The 21692-nt window shown below is 49.5% G+C and overlaps 1 protein-coding gene across 41 annotated transcripts in view; it reads left to right on the top strand.

Annotated features, from left to right (window-relative positions):
- PCBP3 (poly(rC) binding protein 3) overlaps positions 1 to 21692 on the top strand; it is a 300088-nt gene that overhangs the window by 232691 nt on the left and 45705 nt on the right. The window lies entirely within an intron of this gene.

Genomic DNA, 21692 nt, shown 5'->3' on the forward strand with positions numbered 1-21692 from the left:
TCCCCCACTGCTCCAGCCCACAGCCAATTTCTCCACCAGACTGTGAGCCACTTGCAGACAATGGCTGTGCCCACGGCCCCGCATCCCCGGTGCTGTGTGGGAACTGAGGAAAGGTGTGGGGTGAGGAATGTTCCCGCTGGACCCTTTTTCATGGGCCAATAGGATGTCCCTGCTGCGTTCAGCTTCCCACTGAGACTAGAGGGCCCGTGGAGCCTGAGATGTTGTGTGCAGCGCCAGGGCACCAATGGAGCAGTCAGGGGCCTGAACCCGCCCTTAGGCAGGTGAGTCCACGTGCATCCATCACAGCCAGGATGGTGTCAGAGCCCAGACTTGACTCAGCTCTCAGGGTGGTCTATCCTGTCTCTCATCAGAGATATTATGAATCCCGAAAAGAGCATTTGAAAGAATTGGAACACTTGTAGGAGGCACACTCTTACGTGGTTCCCAAAGGTGGGACCAAGGAACACTGGCACCGTGAGGGAGCCTGACTATGGTCAGGAAAGTTCAGCGTCTTCCAGACATGAGACCAGTGTGGCTGGGCCGCCGGAGCAGGGGAAGGTGAGCGGTCACTGTTCTCCACCGGCACCTTTGTCTGCCTTGACACTGAGTAGCAGGGGAGCAGGCTGTTCAGGACGCTCGCCGAGGCCAGGCTGTGTAAGCCCTGGACGGCCTCCGAATGCTGCCTGTGACAGGCAGGAGCATGAAATTCCAGAAGCCTCCCCTGCCCTGGGTGGCCTCAGGGACATGATGTGCATGTGAGGCTCTCAGGGAGAATGTGGCAGCTAATCTGCCCTGTCGTTTCCGCCGTCCTGGCCTCGTGCAGCCTGATGCAGGCACTGAGCTGTTAAACAGGATAAATCAAGTTGGGGCTGCTCCCACCCACCCCCGCACTGTGTTCCCTCCCACAGTCACATCCCCCAGACAGCTGAGGCCCTGAGTGCAGCCCTGGACAGAGCACAGCTAACGGGGGTATGGCCAGAGCCGCTGGCCATGACAGCGCTCGCTGCGGCTGCGAGGACCCCAGATGGCGGTTTGCTGGCAAGACTTCTGCTTTGTCGGGACAAGCAGTGGCACACAGGAGAGAGCTCAGGGTGCCTGCTGCCAGTCGCACTCACAGCTTTGTGACCGCCCTTCTACACTCCAAGGCATCTCTATATTAATATCCAAACCTATTCATCCATCCCCCAGAAAACAAGCCTTACAACTTGGGCCTCACGTGACACTTTCAAACATGGGTCTCTTCCCTTCGAGTCTGAAGGGATGTCATTCACTGTTATTTTTGGCATGAAAATAGATGATGGGTTACCTGTCTGGTGGTCGGGAACCCAGGCCTGGAGTCAGCTGATCACCGTTCAGGGTCATCGCACTGTGTCACCTCATGTGTAAAACGGAGGAAGAGCTCGCCCTACTGTGTTAGGACAGCCTGGATTTATATATGGAAAAACGTGGGGCCGTGGCCCTGTGTGGCCGCTGTTTCATTATACATCACTTCTTACTAGGGCAGTATTCATTTTACTAGCATTCTGTTGATTTGAATATTTTTTTAAAAAAAAGAGTAACTGGCAAATTTATCAGAATTTATAGTGGTACCAGTTTTAAACAGATTTTTCCAATTTAATCAATATAAAAATGAAATGGCCAGGTGCAATGGCTCACGCCTGTAATCCCAACACTTTGGGAGGCCGAAGCAGGCAAATCACCTGAGGTCAGGAGTTTGAGACGAGCCTGGCCAACATGATGAAACCCCATCTCTACTAAAAATACAAAAAATTAGCCAGGTGTGGTGGTGGCACGCCTGTCATCCCAGCTACTCTGGTGGCTGAGGCGGAAGAATTGCTTGAACCCGGGAGGTGGAGGTTGCAGTGAGCTGCTGTACTCCAACCTGGGCAACAGGAGTGAAACTCCGTCTTAAAAAAAAAAAAAAAAAAAAATTAAATGAGGCTTTGATTCTGGTCAAATGGAGTGGGGGTACACCCCCCTGCCCCTCCCACTGAGCACAGCTGGGACTTCTGCACAGAGTGCTGGAGAAGCTCCCTTGGGACCGGGAGGCGGCAGTGGGAGCAGGCTGGAAAGGAGTCCAGCCCAGCAGGGAGCTTCCTGTGTCCTCACTGCCCTTGCCGCATGGCCTGGACTCCAGGCAGCCACATACCCAGAAGTGCAGCCACAGAGAAGCTCCGCATTTCTGTCTGAGGATGGAGAGGGAGCTCCTGCTGGTTGGCATTTGCTCCAGCTTCCAGTCTCTTCCATCCTCACTGCCAGGCGATCCTGTGGCTTTGAGGGCACAGCAGCCTGACAGGCTGGCAACGCAGAGGGGCAGAACTTTTCTCTCCGACCAGAGGACCTGTGGTCCCAGAGAATGAAGGGGCCCTCCCAGGGCCATTTCCCATCCCCGCCTCTGGGGCGGGGGGTCCTCCCGGGGCTGTTTCATGTCTCTGCCCTCCTGCCTCTTGGCCCTAGACAGGATGCAGGTGCAGGAAGTTTCTGGCAAAAGCCAGGCCCTGGCCAGAAAGCCCTGGAGATCACAGAGAGGGGCGAGGTTGAGAAAGGGATTTCATGAAGTTGTGTGTCCTGGGCACTGCCTGCACTCTCTACATGTGGATCTGACCACAGACAGCACAGCAAAGGCTTTGACAAGGGGACTGCAGGGTTGATGGCCCCCAGGTCCCAGCCGGGCACTGGGTGGCACACACATGGCACAGAGTTAAACAGCAGTGCAGAGGCTCTCAGAACAGAACTGACATTGGAGCCACAGCCCACAGAGGCTTTGGAACTAACTAGAACCACTGCCCGACAAAATAAAAATGTCATGGTTCTGCATAAGATTTAAGTGATAACTGGAGTGTTATGACAATATTGAAACAGACCAGGGGACAACTCGACGTCCGTACTCAGCATAGGAAGAAATAGGAACCCTCAGCGTCTCCAGCCGGGAGATGAGCAACACACGCCAACCTGGGATCCTTCCTGGTGGAGGATCCACAAGATCCTCAGAGCAGCTGCGCCACCATGCTCCAGGAGGAAGGGCGAGCCCTCTCAAAGTGAATGGAAAAATAGGAACTCTACACAGGGAAAGCGAAGGTTTTGTTTGTTTGAGTGAGACCTCACTCTGTCACCCAGGCTGGAGTGCAGTGGTGCAATCTCAGCTCACTGCAGTCTCCACCTCCCAGGCTCAAGCGATCCTGCCATCTCAGCCTCCCAGCAGCTGCAACCACAGGTGCAGCCACCACACCTGGCTAATTTTTAAAACTTTTCGTAGAGATCCGGGGTCCCTCTGTGTTGCCCGGGCTGGTCTTAAACTCCTACACTCAAGCGATCTGCCTACCTCAGCCTCCCAAAGTACTGGGTTTACAAGCATGAGCCACTGCGCCTGGCCTAGGAAATAGGAGATTTGAAGAATAAAATGGAAATTTTAAACTAAAAAATCTTATAACCAGAATGAAAAATTCATGATGTAGACTCAATAACAATGGAAGTGACAGGGCACAGAGTCAGCAAACATGAGGACAGCTCAGTACAGATGATCCATGCTGAGTGATAGAGAAAGGACTGGGAGAAATGAATGGAGCTTCCGAGACCTGCAGACAATCCAGACACCACACAGTACATGTGGTTTTTATGTGCACATGGGATGTTCCCCAAGGCAGGCCATATTCCATGTAAAAAACTAAAGCCTAACACATTTAAAATAATTTAAATCATATAAAATGTATTTTCTGGCCACAGTAGAATTAAACTGTAAATCAATAACCAGAGATAACTGGAAATTTTCCAAATACTTGCAAATCAAAACCCACACCTCTAAATAATGCCCTAGTCAAAGAGGAAGTATCAAAAAATTAGAAAATACTTTGAAGTAAGAGAAAATGAAAAAAATCTACAGGATACTAGTAAATCAGTGCCTCTAGAGAGATTTATAGCATGACATCATCCATTGGAAAAGAGAAAAAGTCTTCAAACAATAATGTAAGCTTCCACTTGAAGAAACTTTAAAAAAAGAAAACAAGCAGAAGGGAGTAAATAATCAAGACCCAAACCCAATGAAATTAAAAACAGAACTAAGCCTCTTCACATTGGAGTAGCTCAAATAAAGGAAGGACAGAAACAATCATGGGTTTCAAGAGCTTGCAAGACGGTGGCAGTTCTCTGCTGTCTGCTTTTATTGTATGGCGTGAGAGTCCGTCCTGTTTTCGTGGCATTTTTCTCTGCATCCTTTTTATTGGCAGGACGTTCCTGTCATGAGTGGTTTTCCTCTGGCCTCTTCTGGGAGCTGGTGGATTTGCAAGTCACGTCTAGCCTTCAAAAGCAGGACTGTTGCCTTGTTCCCCAGTTGCCCTCCTGGAAAGCTTTACCCCGCTGGCCCTGGGCCTCAGAGGGGAGGGGAGCGCCTGGGGTGCCGCGGTCCTGGCCCCACACCCAGCCCTGTGCCTCCTCTGTGGGCCTCGGCACACAGCAGACCCTCAGCAAACCCTCAGTGACTGAAAAACGCAGGAGTGGGTGGTGTGGGAGAAAATAGGATTACGGTGCTTCTGAGTATTGAGTTTAGAAATCGCTGAATTTCAGAACGTTCCACGAGGCCGTGGAAATTGAGCTGGGCTCAGTGCTCATGGTGTGAATCTGTCTAATCCTTAAATACATACTGCGCCCCCTTGTGGGCCAAGAGTGGTGCTGGTAACTAGGGATTCAGTGGTGAATGGAGGAGACACGTGTGCCCTCTGCCCTCTCGGTGCCAGGGTGGCCCCAGGTGGCTGCAGCAGGGCCAGGAGAGACGGGGTTGCAGGTACAGCCTGGTAGGCAATGCCCTCCATAAGAAGGTCCTGATAAGTGGGTAGGAGAACTCACCCTGTCCCTGCAACGGAAGCCGGGGAGCCAGTGGGAGGGCAGAGGGCAGTGACAAACAAGACCAAGGGGGCAGGTGCCGGGCTCTGGGCGGGAGGCTCAGGGCCGGGATTAAACAGCACAGCAGTGGGAAGATACCCAGGGGCTTCAGCAAGGGGTGAGTCCAAGCTTAGAAGCTCACTGGCAGCGTCAGGCAGCCATGCCCAGCTGAGTGCTCCTGAGCGGATGTGCCTGGGCCAGCTGCGGGCCACAGCTGTGGCTGCTTTCCTGGCTGGCCTTCATCAAGCTGAGCGAGTTCCCCTCTATTCCTGTTTTTTTCTGAGCATTTTAATTTTTATCTTGGGTTGGTATTGAGTTTTGTGACAGGTTTTTCTGCATGTATTGATATGATTGTGTGCTTTCTTTAGTCTGTTGCTAAGGTGGATTACACAGACAGATTTTCCAACCCCACGCCAGCCTTGCATCACAGGAAGAATGGTTATAGCGTATAATTCTTGTGGTATATTGCTGAACTCTATTTGTTCATGTTTTTTGTGTGTGAAATGATTAAATCAAGCTAATTAACATATCCATCACCTCACATACCTTTGTTTGTGGTGAGGTTCGAATGATCCTCCCGCCTGTCTCCCAGGAGATGAGACCACAGGTGCACACCACCACACCCAGCTAATTTTTTCAACATTTTGTAGAGATGGGGTCTATTTTGTCCAGGCTGGTCTTGAACTCCTAGACTCCAGCGACCTGCCTGCCTCAGGCAACAGCCTAGGCAACATAGAGAGACCCCATCTCTATAAAAAATTTAAAATCACTGTCAGCAATTTTCAAGTATACATTGTTCCTACCCATAGTCACTGTGCTGCACAGCAGCTCTCCAGCCTGTTTGCCTCCTGTCTAACTGAACTTGTGCCCAGTGACCAACAGCTCCCATTTCCCCCGACCCCCCGCAGTCCCGACAGCCACCATCCCACCCTCTGCTTCTGTGAGATGCGCATTTTTAGATTCCACATGTGAGATCATGCAGTATTTGTCTTTCTGTGCCCGGTTCATTTTACTTGTTATAATGTCCTCCAGGTTCATCCTCAGTGACACAGATGACACGGTTTCTTTCTGCGTGTGTGTCTGTATGTGACCTTTTCTTTATCTGTTCGTCTCTCCATGAACACTTAGGCTGATTCCACCGTATCTAGGCTGTTGTGAGTCGTGCTGCAATCGACGTGAGCCTGCACGTGCCTCCTCACTATGGTGACTTTGCGTATATGCCCTGAAGTGAGACTGCTGGATCCTATGGTGGTTCTATTTCTAGTTTTTTGAGGAACTTCTGTACCGTTTTCCATAATGACTGTACTAACTTAGTTTCCCATCAGCACTGTACAAGGGTTCCCTTTTGTCCACCTCCTCACCAACACTTAGCTTTGGTCTTTTTGATAATAGCCATTCTAACAGGTATGAGACGATATCCCATTGTGGTTTTAATTTGCATTTTCCTGATGATCAGTGATGTTGTGCACTTTTTCATATACCTGTTAGCCATTTCTGTGTCTTCTTCTGAGAAGCTTCCATTCCGTTTCTTTGCCATTTTTTAGAAATCTGGTATTTGTGTTCTTGCTATTGAGTTGTTTGAGTTCCTTACACATTTTGAGTATTAACTCCTTATCAGATGTTGTATCATTTGCAGTTTTTTTTCCATTTCCCTAGGTTGTCTCTTTGTTGTTTGCTGTGCAGAAGCTTTTTAGTTTTATATAATCCCATTTCTCTACTTTCTGCTTTTGTTGCCTGTGCTTTGAGGGCCATATTAAAAAAAAAAATCATTAACTAGACCAGTGTTGTGGAATTTTTCCCTGTGTTTTTTCTTAGTGGTTTTACAGTTGCAGATCTTACATTTAAGTCTTTAACCCATTTTGAGTTGATTTTTATAGATGGTGTGAGATGAGGGTCTAATTTCATTCTTCTGCATAGGGACATCCAGTTTCCCCAACACGGTTTATTGAAGAAACTGTCCTTCCCCGTGTGTGTTCCTGGTGTCTTTATTGTAGATGGATTGGCTGCAGCTGCGGGGTTTCTTGCCAGGCTCTCCGCTCTCCTCCACCGGCCTGCGTGTCGTTCTTACACCAGCGCCAAGTTCTGGTCTTTAGTATTTCCTTCCTCTGCTTACTTGGATTTATTTTGTTCTTCTTTTATTAGATTCTTAAAATGAGTGCTTAGATTATTGATTGGAGGCTTTTCTCTCTTCAAATGCGTGGGTTTCGTGCCACAGGTTTCCCTCTCAGCACTGCTGTAGTTGCGTCCTGCGATTTTTGATATGCTGTGTTTTTATTTTCATTCAGGTAAATGTGTTTTTTTATGTTCCTTGGGATTCCCTGTTTGACCCATGGATTGTTCATGTATGTGTTTCATTTCCAAGTGCTTGGAACTTTTCTTGTTATCTTTCCATGATTGATTCTGGTTTGAGTCAGCTGTGGTCAGAGAACATACACTATGGTTTCAATTCTGTTAAATTTGTTGAGATTTCTTTTATGGCCAAGGATATGGTCTATCCTGGTATAGATTCTGTACATGCAGGAAAAGAGTGTGGATTCTGCTGATGCTGGACAGAGTGTTCCGGAAGTGTTCATTAGGCCCCGTTGGTTGATAGTGTTGAGTTCTTCTAAATCCTTTGCTAATTCTCTGCCCAGTGGTTCTTTCAGTTGTTGACAGTAATAAAGTCTTCAACTGTCGTTGTGGATTTTTATATTTTTCTTTTCACTACTATTAGTTTCTGTTTCACATATTTTACAGCTCTGTTATTTGATTCATACACATTTAGGGTTGCTATTGCTTATTTAGACTCTTTTATCATTATGTAATGTCCCTCTCTGTCTCTGATCATTTTCATTGCTCTGACGTCTGTTTTTTCCGATACTAATATAGCCATTCCTGCTTTCTTTTGATTAATGGTTGTATGATACACCTTTTCCCATTAGTTTATCTTCAGTTTGCTTATATCGTTCTATTTGAAGTGAGTTTTCTGTAGACAGCATATGATGGGGTCATATTTTTAAATCCACTCTGCCAATCTGTGCTTCAATTGGTGTATTTGGACCATTTATACTTAAAGTTATTACGGTATTGAGATGTTAGGGCTTAAATCTGCCATTTCACCTTTTATTTATCTTTTGTATTTATTTATTTTGAGATAGGGTCCTACTCTGTCATGCAGGCTGGAGTGCAGTAGTGTGATCATGGCTCACTGCAGCCTCTTCTGGGCTGAAGTGATCCCCCCACCCCAGCCTCTCAAGTAGCTGGGACCACAGGCATGCACCACCATGCCCAGCCAATTTATTTTTCTATTTTGTAGAGACGGGGGGGTCTTCCTGTGTTGCCCAGGCTGGCTCAAGTGATCCTCCCACCTTGGCCGCCCAAAGTGCTGGGATTACAGGCGTGAGCCACACCCAGCCTCGTTTTTAATTTTGTTGGTTTTGTTTTTTGTCTCTCTGGTTTTAGTTTTTTCTGTCTTCCTATGAGTCAGTGTACATTTTTTTGGAATTTTATCAGTAGCATTTTCGAGTATATATCTGTATGGCTTTCTTTTTTAGCGCTTGCTCTAGGTAGTATATCATATATATACACACATACTGAATACTAAGCATATAGCATCTATATACACACACAAATACATATATGTAGCACATATGTATGTACATACACATACACATATATAACATACACATATGCAACTTGTATGCACATATAAATATACATATATGTCACATGTGTGTGCATGTATAATGTTTGAGACAGGATCTTGCTCTGTTTCCCAGGCTGGAGTGCAGTGACACGATCATGGCTCACTGCAGCCTCAACTAACCAGGCTCCAGCCATCCTCCCACCTCAGCCTCCCCAGTAGCTGGGACCACAGACAGGCACCACCACACCCAGCTAATTTTTAAAATTTTTTTGTAGAGACAGGGTTTTGCCATGTTGCCCAGGCATGTATATGTTATCAATTCTACTGCTGTCAACATTTCACCAGTTTGAGGGAAGAAACTGTAACTTCCTTTATAATTTTTTAGTGTCCCTCATTTATGATGTAGTTGCTTTAAATATTTCCTAGACATTTTGTACACATCAGTGCTGTAATGTTTGCATCAGCCATCAATCATAATTTAGGAAACTCGAGAGTGAAGCCTTTCTATGCACTCACATGTTTGCCTACTATGTTCTTTCTTCATCCCTGATATTCCAATATTTCATCATTATTTCATTTCGGTTTAGAGGACTTAGGCCTTCTCCCAGTGTAGGCACGCTGGCAGTAACTTCTCTTAATTTTCCTTCATCCCATAATGTCTTTATTCCTGATTATTTTCACTGGATATATCATTCCAGTTGGCACTTCTGTCCTTTTCAGCACTGAGCAGTTTGGGGCCACGTCCTCCTGGCCTCCGTGCTTCTCGCCTGAAATCCACGTCATCCCTTGTCTCCCTCCTGTAGCATGGGGTCATGTCCCTCTTGCTGCTTTCAAGAATTATTCTTTGCCTTTGGTTTTTAGACTCTTGACTACAATGTGTGTTTGTGTGGATTTCCTTGGATTTATCCTGTTTGGGGTTTACTCAGCTTCTCGAATATGTAGGTTTTTACTTTTTGCCAAATTTGGGAAGTTTAGCCATTATTTTTTCAAGAGCCTTTATCCCCACCCCCTTTGGTCTCTTTTTCTGGTACCCTAAGGACATGAATGTTAGGTCCTCCGCGTGTCCCACAGGTCTCAGGGGTCCCATCTGTGCATCTTTGGTCTGTTTTTTCCCTCTTGTTGGGACGGGGTACTTTCTGTTGTTTTTTCTCACAGCTCCCTGCTTCTCTCCCCTGACTCTTTCACTCTGTTGCGGTGCTTTCTAGTTCTATCGTTCCTTTCAGTTCTCTGCATCTCCCATTAGCTTGGTGGGAACTGGCTTCTCTGTGGAGGCATTCTATTCTGTTTTCTCATTTGTTTAAAGAGTGTTCCTGCTTGTTCGCTGAAGCATTTTTATGAAGGCTGCTTTCACTTCTTTGTCGGAGGATTCCAACAGCTCTGTCATCCTGGGGCTGACACTGTCTTTCATTCAGTTTGAGATCTTTTGGGTTCTTTGTATAACAGGTGATTTTCTGTTTGAAATCTGGACCTTCTGGGTATTATGTTATGAGACTCTGGTTATATAAACCTTCTGTTTAGCTGGCTGCTTCTGATACTTCTCCAGCAGGGGAAACAAGAGGTGAAAGTCCAGGCTTTCCACTCCGCCTCTGCTGGTACCAAGGGCAGAGGACGTGGTGAGGTGTGGAGGAGGCCTTATTGCCGCTGGTACCAAGGTCAGAGGACATGGTGAGGTGTGGAGGAGGCCTCATTGCCGCTGGTACCAAGGGCAGAGGACGTGGTGAGGTGTGGAGGAGGCCTCATTGCCGCTGGGCAAGGGCAGAGGATGTGGTGAGGTGTGGAGGAGGCCTCACTGCTGCTGGTACCAAGGGCAGAGGAAGTGGTGAGGTGTGGAGGAGGCCTCATTGCCGCTGGGCAAGGGTGGGAGCTCTGGGGCCCTGGAGGCCTGTGCAGAAACCTCCCTGCTCAGAGGAGGGGGCTCCCTCATTACTGACCCCGCATTGCCTCCACTGACACCAGGGGGCAAGGACTCACCACCTGCGGGGATGAGAGCCCCTGCCCCTGCTCCTGCTCAGCCTGCTCGGAAGCCACCCCAGCATGGGGTTCGGGAGCCTCTTGGCAGCCTGGTGAGGGTGGAGGTCTAGGCTCCGTATGCGGCCTTTGCTGCCTGGGTGGGGAGGGGCACCGTGTTCTCCGTGGTGCCTGGTGGAATAAAGGAGCTGCTGCTCAACATTTCCAGCCTCACTGTGCTGTCCCTTCACTGACCCTTCAGCTGCAGAGAGCAGACTTTTGTTGGGGCTTTTCTTGTCTGTGCCTGTTGGCGTTTCCGGCTTGCCAGCTTTTCCACTTCCAAGTCTGAGAGACATAGAGAAAGCCCAGGGGTGCACCACCACACCGTTCCCTGGGTGCCCTGGTCCCTGGCTCGTCTGCCTTTCCTACGCATTTCAGTCTTCTTGTGTTTGTTGTGGATACAATATCCAGGCTCTTTTGTTGTTTTTAGCAGGAAGGATTGGGAAGCGCTGTGTGCTCCATTTCCCAGAAGCAGCAGCCTTGCCACTCCTTTTGTGCACGTGGTATCTGAGAGCACAGATGCCAGAGCTGCTGGGGCTGCACCAGCTTTGCCCTGCTCAACTGCGTCCCCAGAGCAGGCCCTCCAGCCTCTCCAGCATCAGTCCTTCCATCTGTAAGACAGAGTGATGGTGGCTCCACACCTCATTCAGTTGGAGGGACAAGTGAAGGCATCAGGAGACACCAGCTGCTGAGGACAGGCCCAGCCAGAAGCAGACAGGAGCTCTGTGGTGCGGGGGACACTGTCACCAGTGGCCTCATTCCCCAGCTGTGCACACGTTGGTGCTGGTTTCCAGTGGGCACCCAGGCAAACAGCGTCGCCATTCCGGACACCTACTTTTTGAATGTCTATGCCCTTTTTTGTGGGAGGAGAGATTTCTGCAAACATAATTTCTAGTTTAAAGTTGGCAAGTATTTTAGGCTATTGGTACATTCTGCCAGGTCGCCCTTTATAGAGGCTGCAACTGCAACGCACTCCCCAAGCTTCCCGGAGAGCCCTGGCTTCGTGACGACCTCACTGTTGTCACAGCTGCTCTTATCGATAGATGTCTAGTACCAGCCCACAGCAAAGAGAGACGAGCCAGACTCTGGAAGGTTGGACCGCCTTTCCCTGACCTGCCCTTGCAGCTGTGCTTGCAGCTCTGTCCTCCGGGGATGGCCCTGCATCACTGCTGACCCATGGGCATTTCCGGAGGGGGCTAACGGTTCTCAGGGTCTCTCCTGAGGAGCACTGGGGTCCTCACACTCTGCTGGGTACCTGTCCTGGCCTTGTACGAATCCCAGGGAGGCCGCACAGGGCAGGGGGGTCTCCCCTAGCTGAGTCCTGCTCTGAGCCTGGCCTCTCCTCCTGCCCCTGCAGCTCTTCTGTGTCACCTGTTTCTGTTACTTTAATAATGACAGTTCCTTTCTTGGGAAGGCACCTTGTTTACCTGTTTTTCTTCAAGGACAGCACAGAGCCTAAAGCTTAGTGACTGCCTAGGAAATATTTGTTAAAATAATCAAGTTATTAATTAATAACTGGTGTTACCTCCAGGGTGGATTTCAATCTGCTCCTTGCATTTATGGGTGCCTGCAGGTGGGAACCGCGGCTAGAGTAGCTCACCCTGCTCCTGTAGTCCCACCTCCCACGCCACAGCAGGGTGAACTGGCCCCTCACTCACCCGGGTCTCCCAGCCGAGGCCGCCCACACACCACCACACACAGCACCTTCTCCACGGCAGATGCCTGCTCCGGGTCAGGGCCCTGCTCCACAGCAACACAGCATGTGATACCACAGGCAGCTCTCCTCCCGCCAGCCTCCTGTGTGCAGCTTCAGTGCTTTTAGACCCACAATTGGAGCTGAATTCTTAAATCCATTGTGGGTTTTGAGTGAAGCTGAAATGAATAAACATATGTTACACGCGTGGACAGTATCTATACATGGAATTATTATAAAGTTTTCACATTAAACTCGTGGACAGTATCTATACATGGAACAATTATAATGTTTGCATGTTAAATACAGGTGGACAGTATCTGTACATGGAACAATTATGTTTGCACATTAAACACGTGGACAGTATCTATACATGGAATGATTATAAAGTTTTCACATTAAATTCACATGGACAGTATCTGTACATGGAACAATTATAAAGTTTGCACATTACACACATGGACAGTATCTATACATGGAACAATTACAAAGTTTGCACATTAGACACACATGGACAGTATCTGTACATGGAACAATTATGAAGTTTGCACATTAAATACAGGTGGACAGTATCTATACATGGAACGATTATAAGGTTTGCACATTAGACACACGTGGACAGTATCCACATGGAATGATTATAAAGTTTGCACATTAAACACACGTGGACAGTATCTACATGGAATGATTATAAAGTTTGCACATTAAACACACGTGGACAGTATCTATACATGGAATGATTATAAAGTTTGCACATTAGACACACGTGGACAGTATCTACATGGAATGATTATAAAGTTTGCACATTAGACACACGTGGACAGTAGCTATACATGGAATGATTATAAAGTTTGCACATTAGACACACGTGGACAGTATCTATACATGGAACGATTATAAAGTTTGCACATTAGACACACGGGGACAGTATCTATACATGGAACGATTATAAAGTTTGCACGTTAAACACGTGGACAGTATCTATACGTGGAAAGATTATAAAGTTTGCACATTAAATCACATGTGGACAGTATACATGGAACGATTATAAAGTTTGCACATTAGACACACGTGGACAGTATCTACATGGAATGATTATAAAGTTTGCACATTAGACACATGTGGACAGTATCTACATGGAATGATTATAAAGTTTGCACATTAAACACATGTGGACAGTATCTATACATGGAATTATTATAAAGTTTGCACATTAAACATACGTGGACAGTATCTATACATGGAATGATTATAAAGTTTGCACATTAAACACGTGGACAGTATCTATACATGGAATGATTATAAAGTTTGCACATTAAACACACGTGGACAGTATCTATACATGGAATGATTATAAAGTTTGCACATTAGACACACGTGGACAGTATACATGGAATTATTATAAAGTTTGCACATTAAATCACACATGGACAGTATCTACATGGAATGATTGTAAGGTTTGCACATTAAACACACGACAGTATCTATACATGGAACGATTATAAAGTTTGCACATTAAATCACACGTGAACAGTACATGGAATGATTATAAAGTTTGCAGGTTAAACACGTGGACAGTATCTGTACATGGAACGATTATAAAGTTTGCACATTAGACACACGTGGACAGTATCTGTACATGGAACGATTATAAAGTTTGCACATTAAACACGTGGACAGTATCTATACATGGAACGATTATAAAGTTTGCACATTAGACACACGTGGACAGTATCTGTACATGGAACGATTATAAAGTTTGCACGTTAAATAGCCCTGGTACACTAGCTTCCTAATGTACCTTTATGGGCTCAATACCACTCTGCCATAAGCAAGTAAGTAAAGAAAGGAATCTCTCGTTCTGGCCCGTGCACTGTTGCATGACTGGAGCTGCATTGATGCCCTAATCCTGGGTCTGTTTCATCTTTGGAGACAAAGAGCGATGTGTGTGGGAGTGGGGGTTCAGGCAGGAGCGCTCACAGGGGCTTCAGAGACGGTGGAGTGGAGAGAGGAGCTGTTAAATGTAAGTGCCCCGCTGCCGTGAGCAGCTGCATGCGGGCCAGCAGCCTCTGATGTGCACTTCCTCCCACTGCAGAAGTCATTAAGTCATATCAAGGCCTGTTTAGAAGCTGTCAGGACCGTCTTCTCTACTGTTCCCCTGATGCCTCCATTGTGAAGACCCAGCCCAGCTCTGAATGCAGGGGGGACAGCACCTGTGCTTCCTGGCAGACACAGCTCAGAGCAGGAAACCTGGTCTCCACCTTGGGCAGACAGCAACGGTGCAGGCAGTGTGGTTGCCTGGCACCCCTTCCTCCTCTCCTCATGGCCAGGGCCATGGCCAGCCTCCTCCTCCCTTCTTCCACAGCCCGCCCTTGGGAAAGGATGCTCTGGAGTTAGAGGCAGGGGAGCTTCAGGCCTGGCTGCGTCTTTCTCTAGCTTGGGGACCTTTGAACAATTCCCGAGTCTCCCTGCCATGGCTCTTGCGGCAGTACGTTGAGGTGGCTACAGATGTTTGTTGCCGTGAGTGCTGCTCAGCCCTCACGCGCTTGTCCATCTGCCTGTAGCACTGGCGTCCAGGGAAGAGCATTCAAGTACATGGAGATTTCACCTGCAGCTTCTGATCCCCCCAAATTCTCTCCAGTATGACTTTAAAGAAAAGATACTTTTGAAAACCAAAGGGAGCTTTTAGAAGTCAGCGTAGCTCTAAGGCTGAGGCCTGTTTCTGCTCTGTCTTAGAGCTGACAGTGGCTCCAGCCAATCACCCCATTCCTCCAGTAGCCCTGAGTATGAAGTGCTGTGTCCCTGACCTTGGTACTTGGCCAATGCCAGGGGTGGGACACATGGCCTTGCAGCTGTCTAAGGGGCAGTTTCCACCAGCTTCTCTGCCACAGGAGAGAATGGAGCAGACAGGCCGTGACGCCAGCATGAGAGCAAGTGGAAGGGTCCTGCCTGGGGACACCCTGCAACTAGACAGCACTGCACGCCCGCTGGGCAGCACTGAAAAGGCTGAAGAGACCAGGTGTTGGCGGGGGCGTGGAGGAGCTGGAGCTCTGTGTGCTGCTGAGGGGAATGTGGATAATAGAACCTGGAACTCGGTGCACTCCGGGAGATGTAGATAATTGAACCTGAAACCCTGCACTGCTGAGGGGAATGTAGATAATAGAACCTGGAACTCTGCACTGCTGAGGGAAATGTAGATAACAGAACCTGGAACTCTGTGCTCTGCTGAGGGGAATATAGATAATAGAACCTGGAACTCTGTGCACTGCTGAGGGGAATGTGCATAATAGAACCTGGAACTCTGCACTGCTGAGGGGAATGTAGATAATAGAACCTGGAACTCTGTGCTCTCCTGAGGGAAATGTAGATAATAGAACCTGGGACTCTGTGCACTGCTGAGGGGAATGTAGATAATAGAACCTGGAACTCTGTGCACTGCTGAGGGGAATGTAGATAATAGAACCTGGAACTCTGTGCACTGCTGAGGGGAATGTAGATAATAGAACCTGGAACTCTGTGCACTGCTGAGGGGAATGTGCATAATAGAACCTGGAACTCTGTGCTCTGCTGAGGGGAATGTAGATAATAGAACCTGGAACTCTGTGCTCTCCTGAGGGAAATGTAGATAATAGAACCTGGAACTCTGTGCACTGCTGAGGGGAATGTAGATAATAGAACCTGGAACTCTGTGCACTGCTGAGGGGAATGTAGATAATAGAACCTGGAACTCTGTGCACTGCTGAGGGGAATGTGCATAATAGAACCTGGAACTCTGTGCTCTGCTGAGGGGAATGTAGATAATAGAACCTGGAACTCTGTGCTCTCCTGAGGGGAATGTAGATAATAGAAAGTGGAACTCTGTGCACTGCTGAGGGGAATGTAGATAATAGAACCTGGAACTCTGTGCTCTGCTGAGGGGAATGTAGATAATAGAACCTGGAACTCTGTGCACTGCTGAGGGGAATGTAGATAATAGAACCTGGAACTCTGTGCACTGCTGAGGGGAATGTAGATAATAGAACCTGGAACTCTGTGCACTGCTGAGGGGAATGTGCATAATAGAACCTGGAACTCTGTGCTCTCCTGAGGGGAATGTGGATAATAGAACCTGGAACTCTGTGCACTGCTGAGGGGAATGTGCATAATAGAACCTGGAACTCTGTGCTCTCCTGAGGGGAATGTGGATAATAGAACCTGGAACTCTGTGCACTGCTGAGGGGAATGTAGATAATAGAACCTGGAACTCTGTGCTCTCCTGAGGGAAATGTAGATAATAGAACCTGGAACTCTGTGCACTGCTGAGGGGAATGTAGATAATAGAACCTGGAACTCTGTGCTCTGCTGAGGGGAATGTAGATAATAGAACCTGGAACTCTGTGCGCTGCTGAGGGAAATGTAGATAATAGAACCTGGAACTCTGTGCTCTCCTGAGGGAAATGTAGATAATAGAACCTGGAACTCTGTGCTCTGCTGAGGGAAATGTAGATAATAGAACCTGGAACTCTGTGCGCTGTTGAGGGGAATGTAGATAATAGAACGTGGAACTCTGTGCTCTCCTGAGGGGAGTGTGGATAATAGAACCTGGAACTCTGTGCACTGCTGAGGGGAATGTGGATAATAGAACCTGGAACTCTGTGCGCTGCTGAGGGAAATGTAGATAATAGAACCTGGAACTCTGTGCTCTCCTGAGGGAAATGTAGATAATAGAACCTGGAACTCTGTGCTCTGCTGAGGGAAATGTAGATAATAGAACCTGGAACTCTGTGCGCTGTTGAGGGGAATGTAGATAATAGAACGTGGAACTCTGTGCTCTCCTGAGGGGAGTGTGGATAATAGAACCTGGAACTCTGTGCACTGCTGAGGGGAATGTGGATAATAGAACCTGGAACTCTGTGCTCTGCTGAGGGGAATGTAGATAATAGAACCTGGAACTCTGTGCACTGCTGAGGGGAATGTAGATAGTGGAACCGCTGTGCTGCGGCCTTGAACACTTTCTTAGCAAGTTCCACGTGTAGCTTCCGCAGGATCCAGCCGTTGTACTCCTAGGTGGTACCTGCAGGAAATGAAAGTGCTTCCATGAGAGGAACTGTGCACAGATGTCTAAAGCAGCTTTACTTGTGTATCCCCCCTTGCATACAGCTCGAATGTTGTTCACTGGTTGAATGGAAGAGCCAGTGGTGGTTTTTTCCCCACAGTGGAATTCTAAACAGAAAGGAACTGTTTATACGCTCAGCAGCTTGGATACATCTTCTGTAAATACTAAGAGAAGCCAGACACAAAAGAATACTTACGACATGATTCTCTTTGTGTTGACTTCTGAAAGTCCAGGAGTCTATAGTGACCGCAAGTGGGCACTTGTCGGCGGGCAGTGGCAGGTGGAGTGGGAGCACGGACCATGGGGGACCAAGGACTGCAGGTTCCTGTGAGCCACTGTGGGACAGCCCCAGGTGTATACACGGGCAAGACTCACACTGTAGACTTGAAGTATGTGCAGCCTATTAACCATCAATGATACCTTTAAAATGCCATGACACCACATTACGCACACAAGGTTAAACGGTGAGTCGGTCTGTGCCACTGCACGGGGCCATCAGAGCTCTCTCTGAGCGCCTGCTCCCCTGGCCCGGCCCTTCCTCCTGCATAGCCCCGGGGCCTCTGCGCCCCTTTGACCTCAGCCTCCTGGGCTGTCTCAGTTGCCCCGTGCCTGTCACCCAGTGGAAGCAGCCCCTGAGTCAGGACATCCACACAGCCTGCATTCCACAGAGCACCACCGGCCTAAAATTACCACAGGGTCAGAATCTAATGTAAGGGGGGTTTATTGAAAGGCAGTTGGAGGCTGGCCCACCCGGAAACACCAGCTCCAGAGGAACGGAGTGCGCCCTCGGAAGCAGGGAGGGGAAGGGTGCCCTCGGGCAGGCAGAGGCAGAGGCTTTTAGCAGGACCGCGGTGTCTTTCCTACGAGGTGGGCGCAGTCCCAGCATTTGATGGATGACGGGCAGTGCCTGTTTCGGGGAAGGGTACATTTAACCTGTCAGAGGGTGCGGAAGTCACGGTTTTCTGTCTTCTGGTCTAAGCAGTGCAGAAAACAGGGGAAGTTCATCTACAAGGGTCATGAACTAAGAAGGCAGGAGGTTTCTGCCCCTGGCATTGGTTGATTCTCTCCAGTCATTGTGCAGAACAAGGAAACAGAGTGCATTAGTCCCTGGCCTGAGAAAGGGGAGCTGCAAGTGCACGTGAGGGGCACGGTCCCATCTCTCGCGGGGCGTGAGGGGTGCGGCCCCATCTCTCACGGGGCTTTAATGTGCCCAGACTGTGTTCATGTTCACACCTGGGAGGAGGGGAAGCAGGCATGGTCTGTGCGGCAGGTCCAGCCAACCCACAGGGCCTTGGATGAGTCTCTGCAGCTGAGGCTGGCCCTGCCAGGGCTGACCCCAAGGCTGTGGCTAAACTGGGCTCCCAGCACTGGCCCTGTGTCCTCCGTGAGGAGATCTGCACCCCAGGTCTATGCATGGACTGTCCCCACCCCCAGGCCCCACGCTCAGACCCCTTCAACCTGTGTGTCCTCAGGGCACCTTCACTCCATCCACCTGGGTCTCCCCATCTTAGTGACCGTCTCCACTGTGGGTGCCAGGACCCTCTCTACTTCCATAGCTGTGTGTCAGGGCCACTGTGTGAGCTGGAAATCAGCGCAGGGAACTCTGGAGAGGGGATGGAGTCCTGGGGAGGGGAGGGAGTGCTGGAGAGGGGAGGGAGTCCTGGAGAGGGGAGCCGATATTAACAGGGAAGCCCCATAAGGAGGGACCACAATGGAGCGAGGACTGAGTGCGGGAAGGAGGGCGTTCTAGGCCCGGGCGGGGAAGGGAGTCTCTGGGGAGGAGAAGTGCCAGGGGCTTTTACCATCAGGGCCTGTGGCAGTTGGGGGGTGGTGGATGAGGCCTTAGACTAAACTCTGAGAGAATGGGATGTGGAGAGTTGTCTTGAGCGGGGAGGGAGTGGGGAGGAGGGAGGGGGCTCTGTGTTGCTGGTTGGAGGCGTCCCTGGCACCTGTCACAGCAGGGGCTGGAGGGTGGGGCAGGACCTGGGGGCAGTGGGGGTGGAAGAGGGTGCAGAAAAGCTCAGATTGTGCCTCACATGGTGGGTGGGGCTGCTGGGCTTATTAATGCATGGGATGGGGTGGGTCAGGAGTCGTGCTGGTCACGTATGTCAAATGTGGGTGTCTGAAATCCCCGTGGCCACAGCTATAGGCTGCATCCCCTGGGAGCTGGGGTACAGAGTGTGTTCTGGCCTGAGGCACATCTGGAGATGGTGGTCCACAGACCCCCTGGGCAAGTGCAGACAGTGGGGAGGAGGTGGGGGCCCCGGGTGCAGACGGGGGGGAGGCAGGTGAGGGCCCTGGCTATAGACAGGAAGGGAGGAGGTGGGGGCCCCGGGTGCAGACGGGGGGTGGGGATGAGGTGGGTGGGGACCCAGGCCCTCACAGATGACTGTGCCTGTCTCTTCTCCCTGTCCCATTGCATGGGCTAAAATGTGCTAAATCTCCAGTACTGGATGGGACAGAGAGAGGGACCTGGATGGACCAGAGCTCTGCCTGTTTCTGGAACACAGTGGGGAGGGGCGGGCAAGCCTCAGAACAGGCTCTATTCTGAGGAGTGGCCAGTCCCATGGGGCCTTGGATGCCAGTGGTCAGAGCATGGGCTGCTGCAGGCTCCACTGCAGCCCTTCATTTCCTGGTAGCCACTGAGCTGCCCCATGGACTCTGGGCAGATGGCCAGTGTTAGCTGGGAAGGACAGCAGCAGCCGCGGAGGTGGCAGCAATGCCAGGACACTTTGCAGACGGCATGGACGGGTAGGTGCCTAGGGACAGCCAGAGAGTGGCTGACGCCTCATTCACCCTGGCCTTCCGAGTGGTCTGCAGCTCTGGGAGCTGCTGACTGGAGCAGGGTAGGTCCTCTGGGGCCCTGGGCACTGAGTCCCAGGTGACCCGCATGGCACAGGACGGCCCCTCACTCATGCTGCCCTTGCAGTGAAGAGAGGCACTGGCTGCAGCTCGCTGGCCTGTGTGACTGATAGAGGCTGACAGCCTGGAGCCCCAAGCACCCCTGGCAGGAGCTGACCCACTTTCCCTTCCCTGGGCTGGAAACCTTGACATAACAGATGGCTGCAGGGCCCTGCTGTCCCTCTGATGGGGAGGAGAGTTTTTAATTAAAAAGGAGGCACGGAGCTCCAGACCAGCCACACCGAGATGCAGTCCACGTGTGCCGGTCCATCGGCACCCACAGGTAAAAGGGTGCAGCAAGGGTTATCTCAGGGTGCCTGTGTGCACACAGAGGTGCTTCTCAGGGGCTACGCCATGCATTTGAACTGATACTCTGCTCTCCTTTCTGAGATCTGTCTACACGAATGCACTACTTAGAATGAGTCACTGAAGCAATGGCATGAGCTGTGTTGTCCAGCAGAGCTGTCCGTGCTGCCAGAAACGGCCTCTCTCTGTGCTTTTCCCCCAGTAGCTGCCGCCGCCCACACAAGGCTGTTTGGCACTTTAAATGTGCTTGTGGATGTTTAGTTTTAAACTGAAAAAGCCACATGTGGCTGTCGTGCTGCACAGTGAAGCGAGAACATTCGTATACAAGAATGATCTTCGGAACCCTTTGTGCTACGTGAAGTCCTCGTTAAATGCAACGTGAAAATCCTTGTCCTTCAAAGTGTCATTTTATTACAAATAATAACGTAATAAAATTACAAACTAATACAAATAATATTACAGATAACAGTTTGTAATAAAATTACAGTAATTTTGTGATAGTCTGAGTGTGTTGATGAAGTGACCTATACATGTGTTTTTAAGCACAGTAAGCACGGGTGTAGACAGCGTGTCACTTTGTCAGTGCAGAGGTGCATCCCTGGCTGTGGCTCTTGTCCACCCCCTGACACCTGTGGCTGCTCTTTGCAGATCCTCCTGACACACCACACAGGCAGTTGGAATGGGATTTACCTCTGTGTTATCTTTGTGTTTTTCTTTTAGCATATTTTTTTCACAGAACTATTTTATTGAGAAAAAAGCACTTTGCCCTGACTTTTAACCCATAGCCGCCTCTTCTGTGTGAACCGGTTGAATCAAAGGGCAGTGTCCAGGCAGCTCGATTATGGTGGGGGGGTGTGGCTTCACAGGGTTCTGTTCCTGGTGGGTTTTGTGAGCCAGCCCCCTCGGTGAGGTGTTGCCCTTCAGGGAAGGACTCGGGATGGGGCTGACTCTGCAGAGCCCAGTACCTCTGAGCAGGGTCCCCACTGTGCCACACAAAGTCACCCTGACTGTTGCACGAGTCCCTCACTTTCACTGCCATCATTCTTTGCTAGTTAGTCTTAAAATGAGGCCTTAATTTTGCCCAGTGGGCTCTGTCAACTCGCTGAATGACGGTGCACAGTAGTGACACGATGACTGCAGACAGCACTGTGTGCGTGGAAGGCACTTGCCGAGAGCTGCCAAGGACACCA

Source organism: Pongo pygmaeus, chromosome 22, assembly GCF_028885625.2.
Source record: "Pongo pygmaeus isolate AG05252 chromosome 22, NHGRI_mPonPyg2-v2.0_pri, whole genome shotgun sequence".
NCBI classification, from domain to species: Eukaryota; Metazoa; Chordata; class Mammalia; order Primates; family Hominidae; genus Pongo; species Pongo pygmaeus.